The sequence below is a fragment of the Malaclemys terrapin genome, chromosome 22 (genome assembly GCF_027887155.1).
Source record: "Malaclemys terrapin pileata isolate rMalTer1 chromosome 22, rMalTer1.hap1, whole genome shotgun sequence".
NCBI classification, from domain to species: Eukaryota; Metazoa; Chordata; order Testudines; family Emydidae; genus Malaclemys; species Malaclemys terrapin.
In genome coordinates this window covers 14,684,176-14,699,535 of record NC_071526.1, presented here as the reverse complement: position 1 = coordinate 14,699,535, position 15,360 = coordinate 14,684,176, and the positions used below count along the sequence as shown (strand labels likewise).

The window sequence follows — 15,360 nt, the reverse complement described above, 5'->3', positions numbered from 1 at the left end:
GTTTGGTTCTTTTCAGGACCCCTTGAAGGACAAAATTTCCAAAAGCCCTTTAAAAATGTACCCAATATGTGACCAATATGCTCCAGTGGCATGCATAATAAGGCAGGCACAGTAATTACACACTGAGGGGTAGACTCTGACACCCTTACTCAGATTAGGTAGCTCTTTACTTCCCATGTGATCCAACTGACTTTCATGGTATTATTCATGGACTAAGGAATATAAGAAACTGGCTCTATCTTTTTTACACACGTGAGCAGAAGGCAGCATGGCTCACATGCAGTCAGGCACTCTGGTATGAAGCCAAATTAATACCTTACAGCAGGTGTTTCTTTTTTTCCTCTCTTTGCAGAATCATGGAAACTCGGACTAATTCCCCCTTGTGAGGCAGTTAGCAGAGTGGTGTGGAGAACGGAGGTAAAAAACAAAGGAAAAAACAACTTCCGATGCAGGGATGCACGATTTTCAGCCGTGTAGCACACCCCCTGCTCAGTTCTTCGGAAAATCAGTGTCGTTTCTGCAGTAAAGTTACCCTGGATTTGGCTGCTGATACAGCAAAGAGGTGGCTGAGCGGGTAACCGATGTTGTTCAATATGAAACCGACAAATCAGGAAGAAATATTTACACATTTATCAGCAAGAAGACAGAAAGCGGAAAAAGCCTCATTTCTGCTTTTCTTTGCCTCCTCCAAGTTGCAGTCAGCTTAGCACCGAGACCTGTTGGCAGAAGGCTACAATCCTTTCCAGGGAGCCAGGTCCACTTCAGTGATGTGTTCGTTGCTGTTGACAAAGCAGCTGGGAAGGAAACAGAACATCGCTGGCTTAGCACATCAGACCACAATTAAAATAAATTGGAGGGAGCACAGAGGGAATGGGCAGAGATTCTTTATATCATCTTGCCCTCCAGCTCACAAGAAAAACAGCTGTTTTGATCTATAACTGCACCTTGTTGCAAAATCAGCAGCAGCAGCGTTGGCTGATGGATTTATAAACAAGGTAACATGAAGATGGGTTATGCAACATTGCAGAGCAGTAAACACCTCCAATAGTGCCACCCCAAGCATTCAAAGATCATGAGTCAGCTCTCAAAAAATGAGTTGGGCTTAAAAAGCATGAGATCTTTAAAATAATATATTCGGAGTTCACTTGTATTTGTCCTCTGCACATGAGCCACATATCCAAGCTTTTCTCTGCAACCACAAGGGCTACAAACTTCCTTTTAATAAACCACAGCTGAGATCCTCATGCATTCACATGAATCCAAGAGCTGATGCTTTAAGAAAAACACCAAATATCGCAAGACTCTATAAAAATTGCAAGCATTGGCAAGAGTGTACCTCCCATATCAGAGCAGCCACTTTAGGGGGGGGGGCAGGGAGGAATAGCTCAGTGGTTTGAGCATTGACCCACTAAACCCAGGGTTCTGAGTTCAATCCTTGAGGGGGCCACTTAGGGATCTGGGGCAAAATCAGTACTTGGTCCTGCTAGTGAAGGCAGGGGGCTGGACTCAATGACCTTTCAGGGTCCCTTCCAGTTCTAGGAGATAGGATATCTCTATATATTATATTATTAGCCCCACAGGGAAGCCTGAATCAGAAATCAAATCATACAGGGGTAGCAATGGATATTCTGGTTTTAGTGAATTTCCTAGAGAAACTGGTGTCACATCACAAACTGCCACCACCTCAACAAATACCCTTGTGGGTCATCTTAGCAGAGAAGACACAAAGACTCTCATAACAATGCTATACAAATAATATAATCATCGTATTTGTCAACTCAGCTCTGGTTATATTGAATGATAGTGGTATCACTCCACCGGATATAAGGAAAGCAGTCACAAGCAAAATGGAACGATTAAGACAGGTCAACAATACCAGACACGGCCACACCACAGCAGTTAGCCGCTTAAAATCACATAAAAGCTTCCTACGTTGCAACGGAACTGCTTGAAAAATCACCAACAGCTACACAGCTGAAAACACAGTAGACACAGTTTGCGATACTTGACAAGGACATCAAAATGCACAAAGGATTGGTCTACCTGGAGATGTTTAAATCCCTTCCAAACAATAGTTGGCAGGTCAAGAGTCAGTATGCGGAAGTGGGGTTATTCCAACAATCCAGAGACATGTGACCGCGGTGAAACACAAACCACAGAACATCTGCTGGCTCTTGAGGAACTGTGCACCATGGATGATCTCAACAAAGCTACAGACCAAGCATATCATGTGCCCAACACTAGAAAAACCTCTGATTATGTGGAAGGGCACAAGAGACAGCAGCGCAGTTCTGATTGCAGCTTTATTACTAGTTATGGGATAGGAGCCAGAGAAAACCCAGCTTGACTTTCACATCCAGGTGACATTTACATGGCCAGGCAGTGAGGAAAATCATCATTCGACTAGTAAATGGAGTGTGTTATCTGGTAATCAATGAGAGATAATAAACACACAGAGCCGCATTGACAGTAATTTTTCAGGCTCTCCCTTTCAATAGGCACAAGAGCAGCAGGAGTCAAATTCAGCCATAACATATTTCCCTGAGCCAGTCTCCGTTTAAGTGAGAGAGGGGCCTTTGGGGAATGGGACAATTCAGTGAACTGGAATACAAAGACTTTTGCTTCTGGGTCAGTGATTCAGATCCAGGCCAGGTGTGATAGTAGCTGAACGTTACCACATGATGGTGAATTGGAGATCCATGTGAAATGAGTTAGTTGTCTCAGACCAGTCCAATTAGGACAGTTATCAGGATCACAACTGACACTACTTGGAAACATCACCAGATTGGTCACAGACTGAACGAGCCATGGAAAATGGATTATCATGTTTAGATGTGGTTCTTCCAGGGCAAGATTGAAGCACACTGGTTGGATGGTTCTGACTTCCAATCTCCTGCACTATCTACTGAACTACCCATAAAATGTTTGTATTAATATTTCCTAACTCAGGAAGCTTCTGACCCATAAACACTGAACATAGGCCAAAGGTCCCAAAGAGGTGTAGCCAAAGGTCTCATAATATTGCATTCTTGAAAACTTGATTGATTAGGCTAGTATCTCTCTAAGTGTGCTTTAGAGCAGTGGTTCTCAAAGCCGGTCCGCCGCTTGTTCAGGGAAAGCCCCTGGTGGACCAGGCCGGTTTGTTCTGCCGCATCAGCAGGTTCGGCCAATTGCGGCTCACAATGGCCGCGGTTCACCATCCTAGGCCAATGGGGGCTGCGGGAAGCAGCGGCCAGCACAGCCCTCAGCCCGTGCTGCTTCCCGCAGCCCCTATTGGCCTGGGGTGGCGAACCGCGGCCCGTGGGAGCCACGCTCGGCCGAACCTGCGGACGTGGCAGGTAAACAAACCAGCCCGGCCCTTTCCCTGAACAAACGGCGGACCAGCTTTGAGAACCACTGCTTTAGAGGATGAGAGACTTCTTAGTGGGGCAGATTTCTTGTTCATTGGGGAACCTGCTACATGCAAAGTAGCATGTGAGTGTCTCAAACGGACAAATGGGCCATTACAATGTATGCTAACTACTCATACTAAGCACTCTGTCCCACCTTGCATTTTTTCTGTGATGCTGGGGTCAGGACTCCTGGGTTCTCCTCCTACCCCGTCAGCCAGATCAATGATCCCTTGTCCTACGGGGAGCCTCCTCCCATGGCCTCCCTCTTCTAGCCCCCACCCCACGCCCCGGCCCCCTCTAGGGTGGGGACTAGGGGGCCCCCCCTCCAAGCTGGGTGTTATGCCCCATGCAGGTCCCGGGGCGGCTGAGGAGACCGTATGTACTATTCAGCTTCCGGGGTTCATCAGTCACCTCCCTGCACTCCCCATCCCAGGCCCCGCCTCCGCCTGGGACCGCCCCCAATCCCCTCCCCCTTGCGGAGATCTCGCGAGGCCTGGCAGCGAGTCGCGGGCATGCGCAGTGTTTCGCCCGAGGGGGGAAGGGGCGGAGCGTCGCGTCCGTTCCACCGCCTCACGGAGCAGCCGCCATCTTGTTTCTCGCCCGCTTCGCGCTCGCTCCGTTCCTAGTCACCCCCCCTCCCTTCTCCCTTCAGCCGGGCGGGAGGCAGAGCGGTAGCGGGTCCCCTCCCCTCGGTGCTCCGGGCAGAGGAGGCGGAGGTCGCGGCGCTGGCTTGGCTGGTGAGTGGAGGGGGGCAGGGATCCGGTCAGGGGGGCGGGCTGATGCGGGGGTTCTCAGGGTGGACTCTTCCACCAGCCCGTGCCGCTCCCATTGGCCGAGCTGCCCTGTCGCCGCCGATTGGCTGGTGGCGAGGAGGCGGGCAGTGAGGGCGTCGTGATGATTGGCTGTGGGAGAGCGGACCGCGGAGAGGACAGGAAACTGACGAACCCCCTTTTCCCTCGCGCGCTGACGGGATGGGGGAAGGGCGGGAGCTGGGTGTGGGGTGGTAGTACGGTGGCCTGGCAGGCTGGGGGAGGGGGCCTGGGGCGGGCAAGGGGCGTGTAGGGAAAGGCTCTGTGCTAGTGGGGCTGGATGCCCTGGGTGGCAAGAAGGTCAAGGGGGAGCGTTACATGCTGTTTAGGGAGTATGTGGTGGGATGGAGGCTTAAGCCAAGCAGGGTTAGAGAAGGGGGTGAAATGAACCCTCTGAGGCTGCACAGCCAGGCAACTCAAATGAGTGGAGCAGGTGGAGTCCTGTGTCCCCTTGGGAGTGAGGACCTGCCCCATACATAACTGAAATAAAAACAGCATAGTTGTTTATAAAGCACGTTCTCCTCCTTTTCCAGTGAGTGTGAGCGGATCCCTACACAATAGTGTATTCTGCTTCTTGTACAGCCAATGTGTTAGATACGGGAAAGATCAATCCTTTTCTTATCACTTAACTGCAGCTTACTTGCTGAATCCAGCTGTTAGGTTGACGGGAGGGCTTCTAAGTGAAGCTTGCTTTATACCTCCTGTGACAATGAGTGATGGGTATTGAATGTCTTCCAGGACTGTCATGCAAAACCTCAAGTTATTAAACTTTGCATCTGAAACACATTCCTATAGTATCCCAGTTTCTCTAAAGTTGAGCAAGGAGAGACTCCCAGTGGGGGATGATATCCAACCACAAAATATTGGCCAAATTATTTTGCCCATCTATGGCATCTTTCATCTGAAGCTCTCAAGAGCATTTCTCCTTTTCAAAGTTTGACCCAGTATTTTAACCTTTATGGGGGGTACGGGAAACCCTTAAAAACAACTAAAACCACTAGAAATGTCTTCACAATGAAAAATCATCAAATTAAAGCAATTGATTTTTAAACACATTCCCGTGTGGTGATTGAAACCCAAATATGACAGCACTAAGAACCTTGAAAGTGAAAATAACTATAAACAAAAGTTAAACTGACTACTTTTACTTTAATTTCTCAAACTGAGATAAATGAAAACATTAAACAGCATTGGGGGTGGCCGTGTTAGTCTGTATTAAGCAACAGAGGGTCCTGTGGCACCTTTGAGACTAACAGAAGTACTGGGAGCATAAGCTTTCGTGGGTAAGAACCTCACTTCTACAGCATAGTAAATAGGCTTGAAATCCATTCTGTGAAGTAAGTAGGTGTTAGCCATTCCCGTTATGTAGTCACTCACCCAATTCTGTCTAGAAAGTTATGTGGCCCTTATCATTGTGGTATCTGAGCATCCCATAGTCATTAATAGTCATTTTATCCTTGCATCACCCCTGTCAGGAAGGAAAGTACTATTCCTGTTTTACTGATAGATTTTTTTCTTTTTTTTTTTTAATAACTTGCCCAAGGTCACACAGGATGTACGTGGCTGATCTAGGCATTGAACTTGGGTGTCTTAAATCTTAGTCCGGAGGCCTATTTGCTAGGCCTTCTTTCCTCCTGAAGTTTTACAACATCTCACTCAGAGCTAGGATTAGAACTCACAACTCTTGACTCCCGGTGTAGTGCCTTACTGGTGTATTGTTCAGAAGCAAATGATCATCATGCTTTTTATTTCTGACTAAGCCCAGTGTCCCATATGAGATTTCAAGAAGAAACTCCTGGTATTGAGAGCTTCAGTCTATTTTAGAATCTCTGTGAATGAGCCCTTGTAAGTACCCTCATTAGTTGCTAGAGTCTGTGCAGTTGAATTGAAAGTACCATTTCTTGTCAGCGTGATAACTGTTAGGAATTGTGGTGCAGAGCAAAGGACATGGCAGCATGCAAGGCATAGTTAACTTTTTTATATTGGCCATAAACAAAATAACCTGGTGTATAGCTCTTCACTTCTTCCTGACCTAATATATTCTAACATATCTTGTTTTGGTTCACCTTTCACTATGAATCACAACTTTTTCACTCAAATGTTAATGAATTTGCTTTTAGCTAGAGCTCTTTATTCCTACTGAACACAGTGGAATGAATGAGTTTAAATGCCATTCAGGGTGGACACAAAATTCTGGGTCAAGTAAACTGGAAAGTATTTTAGTTTGGGACTGACCCTGGAAACCCCTACACAGCAGAGTAGGATTGTTCTCGGTTCTCTATGAGCTAAGATCAAGTGTATGTAGTCTCTTGGTCTATCCAAGGCCGTGATCAAGTATCTTGATGTTTTTGGTCTTTTGGCCTCGAGATGAAAACCTTGTCTTTGCTTCTGGGACCTTGAAGTGAAAAAATTCTCTAAGTTATAGAGGGGACTGGGAATCAGGACCACTAGAGTCTTTTTCAACTGGCTGGCTGGGTGACCCTGAGCAAGTTGTTTAATCTGTACTACTCTTTCCTTCTCTGTAAAATATGTAGTATTCTTGCCTATTTCAGAGAGTTGTGCATATTTAATCTTCGTAAAGTGTGTTGAGATACTAGCAAAGAGAGTACTCTATGAATGCAAAATCATCATTATAAATACTATTTATGCAGGGACTATTTAAAGTCCAAGTTAAAATAAAGTATTTAAAATATTACACATTGTTTCCATCTGTTCATAGTAACAGGTCATGCTATAAATGTGTACCACCAAATATGATGCCTGCTAAAGTCACTTAAATAAGCTATCACCGATAACTTGTAATGTTTTCACAAAATACTAAAATGACACAATTGAGGTCAGATTAAAACTTCTGATGCTACTTAACTATTTTTCATCTGTCTACCACAAGTGAAGATTGGGAAACAGGTTGGGTTTTTTTTCATTCTTGCTCAGATCCCATTTTTATCTAAGCACAATCAGTGCAGAGTGCTTATATAAACTGGGAGGGAAATAGTTTTGTGTTGTGGAGTAACTATATTTGGCAGGTGTTCTATTGACTGTTCTTGGCACACCTTGTTTAAAGAGGCTTCTCTTTAATGTGCATATTTAAGCTTTTTTAAGTAAAGCTGATTCTTCTCTAATTCATATGCCTGTAAGGTACAAAGCCTGGACAAAAGACCACAGTGCAGAATCAAATCTGCATTTTTTTAATTACTATTATTATTATTTTTGTTCTATAAAAGAAAGGTTGGTCAAAACTTTAGCAAGTTGTATCCAGTTGGCCATTTAGACTGAATTAGTCACTTGGGCAGTTCTGACCTTACTATAAGAAAGATGACCATTTCCTAACTCAAAATGTGTTGCATCCAACATGGGGGAAACTCTACATTTGTCTTGACAGATAAAGAGGACGTTATCACAGAATTAAATATGAATAAGTTAAGTACAGTTGGTCATGATTTGATCACATTTATAGTATGAAGACAGAATCAAGGCCAGAGTAGTGATATATACACACTTGGTGCTTTAAAAGGGCCAACTTCAGAAAGCTGAAAACAATTATGAGCCAAATCCGATGGGAGGAAGAATTTAATCAGAAAAATGTGAATGATAATTGGGAATTGTTTAAGAATACTTTATTAGATGCCCAAAAATCTGTAATCCCATAATCAAGGAAGAAAACTGTATTGGTTAAAAAACTGACCTGGTTTAAGGGGAAATTGAGGCAAGTGTCTATATTTAAAAAAAATAGAGCTAAATGGAAGAAAGGGGAAGTTGATAGAAATGAAAATAAATTGGAAACTACATATGGTAGAAAATTGATAAGGGAAGCAAAGGGACACAAGGAGAAATCTGTGGCCAGCAGTTATGGCCAATAAGGAGGAGTTTTTAAAGTATATTAGGAACAAAATAATCCTGATAAAAATGGTATTGGTTCTTTACTTGACGGATATGGTAGAATTATCAATAATACAGAAAAGGCAAAAGAGTTCAATAAATATTTCTGTTTTGTATTGAGGGGGAAAAAGACATTATATCATAACTCTTTCCATTCCACTAGTATCTTGGAAGGATGTTAAACAGCAGCTATTAAAGTAGACATTTTGAAATCAGCTAGTCTGGATAACTTGTATCCAAGAGTTTAAAAAGAGCTAGCTTAGGAGCTCACTGGACCATTAATAATGACTTTTCAATAAGTCTTGGAACACCAGGAAAATTCCAGAAGACTAGAAGAAAGCTAATGTTATGCCAATATTTAAAAAGCGTAAATGGGATGACGCAGGTAATTATAGGCCTACTGGTCTGACATCAGTCCTGTACAAGATAATCAAGTGGTTGATATGGGACTCAATTAATAAAGAATGAAAGGAGAATAATGCAATTAATGCCATTCAGTATGGTTTATGGAAAATAGATCCTGTCAAATTAATTTTATATTTTTTGATGAGATTACAAGTTGGTTGATAAATGTAATAGTGTTGATGTAATATACTTAGACTTCTATAGGTCATTGGACTTGGTAGCACATAATATTTTGATTATAAAACTAGAATGATAAAAGATGGCATACATGACATGGATTAACTGATAACTCTCTCCAATTGTAACTGTAAATGGGGAATCATAATAGAATGGGTGTGTTTCAACTGGGGTCCTGCAGGGATTGGTTCCTGGCCCTAAGCTGTTGACATTTTTATTAATGACCTGGAAGAAGTAATAAAATAATCAGTGATAAGATTTGCAGATGATGCAAATTGGGGGAGTGGTAAATAGACTCAACTGCTTCTGCCTAGGGAAGTTTTGGAAGCTCCCTTGCTGGAGGTTTTCAAAAGGAGGCTGGAGCCATCCCTCTTGGAGGGTTTAGACGCAACAAATCCTGCATTTTGGCAGGGGGTTAGACTAGATGACCCTTGTGGTCCCTTCTAACCCTATGATCCTGTAATGAATAGGACAGGTCACTGACACAGAGCAATCTAGATTGCTTGATAATCTGGGCTCAAGTAAGTATTATGCATTTTAATATGGCTAAATGTAAATGTATACATTTAAGAACAAAGAATGTAGGCCATAGTTAAATAATGGGGAACTCTATCCTGGAAAGCAGTAACTCTGAAAAAGATTTGGGGGTCATAGATAATCAGCTGAACACGGGCTCCCAGTGTGAGGCAGTGGCTAAATGGGCTAATTCAACCCTTGGCTACATAAATAGGGGAATCTCAAATAGGAGTAGAGACATTATTTTACCTTTGTTTTTGGCACTGGTGCAACTGCTGCTGAAATATTATGTCCAGTTCTCAGTAACGTTCTCTACCAATATTTGTCCCTGCTATGTAACATCCTGGTATGACTCTTAATGCTTTTACTATACTAGGCTCGTTTGTGCCAAATTTCTTACAGTTGCTATCATTGATGGTGTAGACAAGGGACTGGCAGTAGCTGGTGTTTTAAACGCTGTGCCATGTGGACCTGTAAGAGAAGGTTAGACAACACTGTTTAAATACTTGCAGGTGCCTGGAGCTGTCTTTGTGCTTACATTCCCACCTGTTGTGCTGAATGACTGGGACCAACCATGGGAAATTTGGGGCAAAAAAGCTCGTGTGGACACCCTCTAATTCTAAACAATTCCTTTCCCTCCTTGCGTCTGAAGAAGTGGGTTTTTTACCCACGAAAGCTTTATGCTGTAATAAATCTGTTAGTCTTTAAGGTGCCGCCAGACTCCTTGTTGTTTCTCTCCTTGGTAACCCTTCAGATTCTTGTTAACAGTTATCCTATCTCATCCTTTGTCCAACGTGTATTGGAATTAGTTCTGTTCTGTTGTACAGTTTTTATGCCTGTGAGCCACCTGTTGTACGTTAAGCAGTTGGGAGGGACTAGAATACTGAGGGGCTCTGATAATTGGATATGGAGCCTTTCATCTCTTGGTTGCTGATTCAAATCCATTTCAAACACTTAATGATTAAGAGGGAGCATCAGCACCATCTGATGGCCATCTATGTGCAATGGCCTGGAAGCATCAATTCAGGTACTTGAGGACAGTTGTCACATCGCAGAAGCCACCTCCATGTCAGTCTGGGTTGTAAAGCCAAACATGGACAGAGACAGAACACTAGTTAAAGGTGGTCCCTCCAGTTAAACATTGGGAGGGCAATGGTGGGAGCTTGCTCAATGTCTGTGCCTGAGGCTCAGAATAAATAAAGAATTTTAATTCCTAGTACCTGTTCATTCGGAACTCTGTACTGCCATTAAATTTAGAAAGGAAAATGTTGTGTATGCTGTAAATTTAAGTTCTTTACAATGATCAAGCTTCCCAGCTTCATAGGCCATCAGAATGTCATGATTCATCTCCCTTTTGATTCTATGCACTTGAGATCAGAATTTTTTATCTATTAGTCTCTTTAGTGTCACTATCTTTTTTTTTTTTTTTTTAATGGTATATCTGAATACCTTGCGGTAGATTGTCACTTCTGAAAAAACAACTCTTATCTGTAAGCATGCAATGATAACTTTCAGTAGCCAAGATAACTAATAAGCCATATAATCAGTCAGAGGTGGAAATGTGCAACTTCCTTGCTGTCTTCCAGAATCGTCAGACCTTACTAGCTTTCAGGTGGGATTTTTCAAAAGTGCTCAGTATTGGCTTTACTCCCCTTGATTTCATGATAAGAATAAAGCATGTACAATCTGTGCAGTAGATCAGAATAAGGCCCTTAGACTATGTAATGTTCCAGTTAGATAATCTAAGCATTACTAGATTTTTAGAGATTTTTAAGAACAATATTATGAAGATTGAACTTCTGAAATGCATTTATTTCTATCAGCTGTTTGGGTCTAACTTAATCTTTTAGTACTGTCTCTGTGTTCGTTATGCTTCTTAACATAGAATAATGGAGGGAAAGATAAATTAATACTTATTGTAAGTGTGTAAAGCATTTTGGGATACAATTTGTTTGAAACCTGATATAAAAAAATAGATACGTTGCTGCTTTAGATGTTGCTAATCCCCTATCCAAAGCACAAAATACATTCCTACTTCAGTATATGTATGAGAACATTCTGTGTTTAGTCCGTTATTGCAAACCTTGGGCCTGATCCAGAGCCCACTGCCCTCAATGGGAGTCTTTCTATGGAGTTCAGTGGGTTTTGGATTAGACCTGTTGTCGTATGAACATTGACCTTGAAATATAGCAGCCTCTGTGGCTTGATTGGCATAAAGGTTTATTTCCATTTTAGGCACATGTTTTCAGTTACTTTTAAACCCTGTTGTTTTAAATTTTTCTAAAATTTTCCAGGCTTTTTCTCTGCCTGAAAGTGATGATGGTTTTATTTTAGAGAGGTGGGTTTTTTTGGGGAGAGTGTGTGTGTGGGGGAAGGTGGGGGGGAGTAGTTTAGATGTTTGAGAGCAGGGGAACCTGTTGTAGAAACAATACTTGGAATCCTTGTTTGAACATCAAAAATGACTGATATTAGACTCTTGAAATATGGCATGGAAATAGCCTTCATTGACACTTACCTTTTTAAGCGTTCCATTGGAAAATGATCTTGATTTGGTTGCCTTAACAGACTTTGAAAATTGAGTACTGAGATAGCACAGAACATTTTTTAATTGTGCTAAATTCATGAACTCAAAGCTAACGAAGGTCATGCTGCATATGTGTGCAGAGCTAACACCTGCAGAATGAAATAATTAGAGTAGGTAGGTAAAGGGCTCTGTTGGCATATTTGCTTCATTCATGAAGTGTTTTGTAAGGTCAACAGTGAATTAGGTACCATGGAACCCTTTCCCCAAGTGAAGCAGTAAGTTCATGAGGCAACATAAGGTACTCATGCCTTGGAGGAAAAATCAGCACAGCTCCTGAGACTCAAAGTGGTTCTTTCCTACTGACATCTAGTATGTGAAGAAGTGCTTTCTACTGTGGTCCTCATGAGGTTCATGGGATAGGGCATTTTGTGATGTGTAGCCAAATATTTCTACTTGATGATTTTTTTCCCTCAAATACAACATAATTTTCTACAATTGTGCTACCTGTGTACATTCTTTCTACTACTGGCTGCTACTCCTGTGAGCGCCACACAGTCCATGAAAATCACTAATGAAAGATACACAGTGAACCATTCATAACATACTACACATTAAGTAAAATGTATTTTAACTATTTATATTTCTCAGTGAACATTAATGGCATATGCCACCTATGTATTTATCTAATTTAACTTCAGTAATCTGCCTCATTTCTTGAATTAAATTTGTGCTGCCGATGAAAAGAGAATGTACATGCAAGTGCAAATGTGTACATTTTCTTAAACAGTGCAATATATAATAATGTAGTTATGCCTTGTATCTTATTGCATTCACAAAGTTAAGGGTTCACATGCAACCTGTAACTGTGGCACTTCATGATTTTGAGTGCTTAGTTGTTCAACCTTAAAGTTGTCTTAGCTTGTTTTGTTTTTTAAATAGAATTACTTAGAATGACAGATCTGTTTTGGAAAACTATAAAAGGTTTTTGTGCAAATAATTAAGACTAGGGCTCAGATAGATTACTTCAGTTCTGCTACATTAAATTTAAAGTTAGTTTAATTGTTTTAGGCTTGCTTTTCCTGGCTTATAATAAAGAAAAGCCTATGTTGTTTTCACACAGTAACTTTCCAGTGTGTGCTTACTGTCTTCTCAGATTAACTGCTATATGGTACTGTATTGATGTTACACAGACAGCCTATCTGGCCAATCAAAAGCCCCTAAATTATCTTATTTTTTTTAAATGGACCTCGGATAGCCAATAAGAAATCCTTGGGGTAGGAAATAGTATGACTCTACGTTAGTGTCAGGAAATCTGACAGACATGCAAGAGCGACTACTTTAGATACAAATATCTTGTCATTTTTTGTATTATGTATATTTACTAAATATTTCCTTATATAAGTTTCCTTCTAGTTTGAAGTCTGTGTCTGACCCCTGTTCTGCATCTCAAGGTAACTTTAAAACAGGAAGTGTACAATGGAGGTTAGTGATGACATGAGCAGCCAATCCAGACTTTCTGAGCTTAACAGATAAAGGAGCTTAACCAATAAGACAGCAGCGGAGGCAAGATTTGGTGTCAAATAGCATGCTAGATTGAATGCCTTTGACTGTTAAAGTGGAAGGAGGCTGCACAGTGTTTCATTGGCGACTCGGGAGTTTTTCAGTGAGGCAGGGGTCAGCTGAAAGACAAAGAAAAATGGCGAATAGTTTGCTGGGAGGGCAGCTGTTCAGTTATGAACTGCATTGGACATTCCAGAACCATTTCTCTGCATCTCTTGCTGCCTTTGTTTCCTCTTCCTTTTTGGTGGGGGATGGATAGGAGTGACTTGCTTCTCCCTGTCTGAAGAGGGATAATTAACTGCTTGTAAAATTAATGCAATTCCTGGTAAGTTTAATTTTTGTTTTATGTGGAAATCACAGAAATTGTCTAGCTTTAAGGAGAGGAGATAAGTTGAACTGTCTCAGAAAATGGCCACTTTACATTCCTTGCATACCTTACATTGCACCTACTGTACCTTGTTCTGTTTGGATTTTGCATGCCCTTCAACTGTATTTTGCTAGTTTAGTAGAGATAAGGGAAGATGAATGAAGAAACTATTAATTTTCAAAGAAGTACAGTGATAAAATACTTATTCTGAACAACGAATATGGAGATTCAAAGCTCGAACTATTTTTCAGAATAATTTTTCTTTGTTCAAGTGCACTGAAGCTTTCATAGAAGAAGAAAATGTAATATTTTGAGTAAATTTTTCTCCACATTTCCTTTTACTTTAAAGGTACAGAGAGCACCAGTGACACTGTTATGAATTTGTATACAAATATGCTTTACTGTCCAGTAGGATTTCATATTCAGGGCCCTGAATCATAAAGTTAAATTCTTTCATAACTTTCCCCTTGTATATGACGAATAGTACTGCTTCTTTAAAATGGCTGTATAAGAATGGGTAAAATTTTGCTGTCTTCATTCTCACTGCAGGATATTCATAATGTCTTCAGAGCCTGACTGAAAAGGAGATACATTAATCCTTTAAATCACATCCTTTATGAAGACCACGAACATAACTCTTTAGATAGCATGTACTACAAAATATCTGTCACTTCTTATACAGCCTTCTTAAAATTGTAGTACTCTTACTATTATCAGAATGTGAAAGTCATAGTAAGTGCAGCACATTCTGTTGCCCTTGCAGATAATGCCACATTTTTAGGGTAGGGGATATGAAGCCTAACATTAGCACATAGGTTGCTAATCAGTAACTATTCAGTTCTGGGAGTAGTGAAGCCTTGTATCTCTTGTACAAACATCAACAGAACACTTGACAAGTATAAGCAGCCCTTTGTTTTCCTTTTTATTTGCAACTAAGGACTGAAGGTCACTGGAATGTTCCTGCAGTAGAGCAGTCTTACAGGGTCTGTAGTCCTGCAAAGGACAGCCATGGAAACAGAGAATGAGAGAGTGCTTAACTTAGAAGTTTTTCAGTGTAAAGGATGTGCATGGCAAACTGAATAAAAGACTTGTATTCCATATTTATTTATTGCTTTTGCAGTCGAAATGGTGCTGTAGTGAAAGTTGCTGGAGCAAGGCCTTCCTTCGCTAGGAAGAGTGACCTTGAAATACTGCTGCTCCGAGTTTAGAGAATGAAGGACAAAGTTTGTTTATACCACGTTGAACTGGAAAAGAGCATATAAGTTGAAAAATGAAGTTACTTCCGTTGTCTGGGAACATTGAGGTTGGCATGAATAGGCTGTAGATCTAAATTAGAAATCATTTTCAACAAAGATCCAAATTACATCGCAGTCCTTCTCTCTTCCTCACCCATACCAAAAGATTCTAAATCTCCCTGGCATTAGTCGTTGCATTGTCATGAGTGAACTGCATGGCACAGATTCAATATTCCCATTCTGGTGCTCTTTATCTTCTTTCTAATCTTCAATTGTTGGCCATGGAAGTGGTTTTCTAAAAGTCCGAAGTAGTTATGTTTGTAGCTTATTTTTGTGTGGGAGATGGAAAAACAGGCCAGAACATTATTTCTGGATCTTAAAAAAGAATGACTGTTCTGTGATGTTAATAACTGTGGCAATAAAGGCATGCATGCTGGAATTAAACTTTACCAAGAGTCAAGAATAAAAGGTCTGTGATTAGCAAGGTCTTCAGATA

The 15,360-nt window shown here is 41.3% G+C and overlaps 1 protein-coding gene across 2 annotated transcripts in view; it reads left to right on the top strand.

Annotated features, from left to right (window-relative positions):
- Positions 1 to 3,938: 3,938 nt before the first annotated feature.
- The window catches only part of NFYC (nuclear transcription factor Y subunit gamma), a 60,779-nt gene continuing 49,357 nt past the window's right edge, over positions 3,939 to 15,360 (top strand). The window contains exon 1 of one of the 2 annotated variants that reach the window (XM_054012015.1): positions 3,939 to 4,129. The gene's annotated coding sequence lies outside the window, so the exon portion shown is untranslated. Of the gene's footprint in view, positions 4,130 to 13,347; positions 13,588 to 15,360 lie in introns of those variants that run through there. The other variant, XM_054012014.1, reaches the window with a different exon arrangement.